The following is a 3,035-nucleotide window of genomic DNA, read 5'->3' as shown; positions in this document are numbered from 1 at the left end:
CTCGCCGTCTTCCAGCAGGTGGCAGTAGGTGGCGATCTCAGCCTCCAGCTTGACCTTGATGTTTGGCAGAGCCCTGTACTCTAGGCCTGGCGCTGTCCCTCTGCCCAGGTCTGTGCCAGCTCTCACTCCAGGTGCAGCAGAATCCTGTTGAGCTACTCCATCTGCAGGGTGTAGGTGGCCTCCACCTCCCTCAGGCTGTTTTCCAAGCTGGTCTTCAGACTTCTCTTGGACTGTACATCTTGCTCCGTGAGCATCATCTCGCAGCTCCAACCTCAGCGGACTGTGTGGTGACCACTGAGGTGCTTTCCTCAATCTGCTTAGACCAGTATTTGTCCAACTTCTCTCAGTTCTTCTGACCTCGGTCGTCATATTGAACCCTGATGTCTGTCATGATCTTGGTGAGGTCCTGAGATTTGGGGGCATCTACCACCATCATCAACCCAGAGCTGGCCATCTGGGCTTGTGGGCCTTTTACTTCCTCTTCATGGTTCTTCTTCATGAAGAGCAGCCCCTCCTTGAGAGCCTTGATCTCTGTCTCCAGCTGCAGCCGAGTGACACTGGTGTCATCAGTGACCTTGTGGAGCCCCTGGTTGTCACTCTCCACAGGCTGGTGCACAGCCAGCTCTGTCTCATACTTCACTCTAAAGCTGATCAGTAGCAAGACAGACATTGTCGATCTGCAGAATGATGCAGGCATTGTCCACAGTATTTGTGAAGATTTGAGCCCTCAGGTCCTCAATGTTCTTGAAGTAATGGCTCCAGTCTCTGACCTGGGGCCCCTTCTTCTCCAGGTGCTCCCGAATTTTGCTCTCCAGCTTTCAGTTGTCAGTCTCCAGGCCCCTTATTCTGTCCAGGTAGGAGGCCAGGTGGTTGTTCAGACTTTGCTTGGTTTCCTTCTCATTCTGAATCCCCTGCTTTCCTGCCAGACCCCCGGCCATTCCTGTGGCCAGGCCCCCAGACCCCATGCCACCCCAGAAGCTGGTGGAGCAGGACATGGAGATCCAGGAACCAGAGCCCCCAGCACCTGCATAGACACTGGCCACCACGCTGCTGACCAGTTGGGCTCTGTAACTGGGTGCCTGGACAGAATCCAGGGACTGGTAATTGGGGGAGAAGGTAGAACGAATGGTGAAGCTCATGCTGTCCAGGGAAGAGAGCAAGAGGTCAGGACTCAGGCTTTGCTGATGACCTCCATGCCTGTTTTTTCAAATGACAGAATATCAATTTTTTTTTATAGCTGCATAATTCCTTAATGTGTATACATACCACATTTTCTTTATCCAATGATCTATTGATGGACATTTAGGTTGCTGCCAAATCTTTGCTATTGCAAACAGTGCTGCAACAAACATGGAAGTACTGGGCTTTCTATATTGTTGAGTTGCCTGTTATTCTATCTTAGCATCATTATCACACTGTATTAATTACTAAAGTTCTATAATAAATATTTATGGTTTGGATAAGTTTCCAAATTTGTGTTTCCTATTTAATGTTGTCTTGATTCTTGGCTCTTTTCAGCATATAAAATTTCATAGCCATTTTTCTTTTTCTGTAAGGCAAAATTTCTAGAATTTTAATTGGGTTACATTGAATCTAAAGATAAATTTTGAGAAAGTTGACAATCTTTATATTATTGATTTTTTTCAATTCCCAAAGATAATCTATTTCCCAATACATTTATGTATCTTCTAATATTTCTTAATAAAGTTGTATATTTTTCCCCTCAGAGATTTTTTACATTTGTGTAATATTGCTACATAGTCAATTAATATTTTTATCTAATTATAAATCATTAAAACATTTTTATTTCTTCAATTGTTTCATCTATTATGATGATTATATGATTTTTTTTCTTTTACTCTATTAGTGTGGTAAATTGCTTTGATTTAAAAATGTTACATCAAAATAATAAAAGCTATTTATGAAAACCCCATAGCCAGTATCATACTTAATGGGCAAAAAGTGGAAGCATTCCCTTTGAAATGTGGCACTAGACAAGGATGCCCTCTCTCACCACTCCTATTCAATATAGTACTGGAAGTTCTAGCCAGAGCAATCAGACAAGAAAAAGAAATAAAGGGTATTCAAATAGGAAAGGAGGAAGTCAAATTGTCACTATTTGCAGACAACATGATTGTATATTTAGAAGAACCCGTGGTTTCAGCCCCAAATCTCCTTAAACTTACAGGCAACTTCAGCAGTCTCAGGATGCAAAATCAATGTGCGGAAATCACAAGCATTCCTATACACCAGTAACAGACAAACAGAGAGCCAAAAACTCCCATTCATAATTACTACAAAGAGAATAAAATACCTAGGAATACAACTAACAAAGAATGTAAAGGACCTCTTCAAGGAGAACTGCAAACCACTGCTCAAGGAAATAAGAGAGGGCACAGATGGAAAAACATTCCATGCTCACGGTTAGGAAGGATCCGTATCATGAAAATGGCCATACTGCCCAAAGTAATTTATAGATTCAATACTCTCCCCATCAAGCTATCAATGACCCTCTTCAAAGAATGAGAAAAAAAACACCTTAAGTTTCATATGGAACAAAAAGAGAGCTTGCATAGACAAGACAATCCTAAGCAGAAAGAACAAAGCTGGAGGTATTGTGCTACCTGACTTCAAACTATACTACAAGGCTCTACAAGCCTACGGTAATCAAAACATGGTACTGGTACCAAAACAGAGACATAGACCAATGGAACAGAACAGAGGCCTCGGAGGCAGCACCATACATCTACAACCGTCCGATCTTTGACAAACCTGATTAAAACAAGCAATGGGGAGAGGATTCCCTGTTTAATAAATGGTGTTGGGAAAACTGGCTAGCCATGTGCAGAAAGCAGAAACTGGACCTCTTGCTGACACCTTACACTAAAATTAACTCCAGGTGGATTAAAGACTTAAACATAAGACCTAACACCGTAAAAACCCTAGAAGAAAACCTAGGCAAAACCATTCAGGACATAGGCATAGGCAAGGACTTCATGACTAAAACACCAAAAGCATTGACAACAAAAGCCAAA

The 3,035-nt window shown here is 42.3% G+C and overlaps 1 pseudogene; it reads right to left on the bottom strand.

Annotated features, from left to right (window-relative positions):
- Window positions 1-279: 279 nt before the first annotated feature.
- LOC116549073 lies at window positions 280-1,260 on the bottom strand (annotated as a pseudogene).
- Window positions 1,261-3,035: the final 1,775 nt, after the last annotated feature.

The sequence above is a fragment of the Sapajus apella genome, unplaced genomic scaffold (genome assembly GCF_009761245.1).
Source record: "Sapajus apella isolate SASKATOON/1434 unplaced genomic scaffold, GSC_monkey_1.0 scaffold6, whole genome shotgun sequence".
NCBI lineage: Eukaryota > Metazoa > Chordata > Mammalia > Primates > Cebidae > Sapajus > Sapajus apella.
The sequence above is the reverse complement of the archived record's forward strand: the minus strand, read 5'-3'. Positions and strand labels throughout refer to the sequence as shown.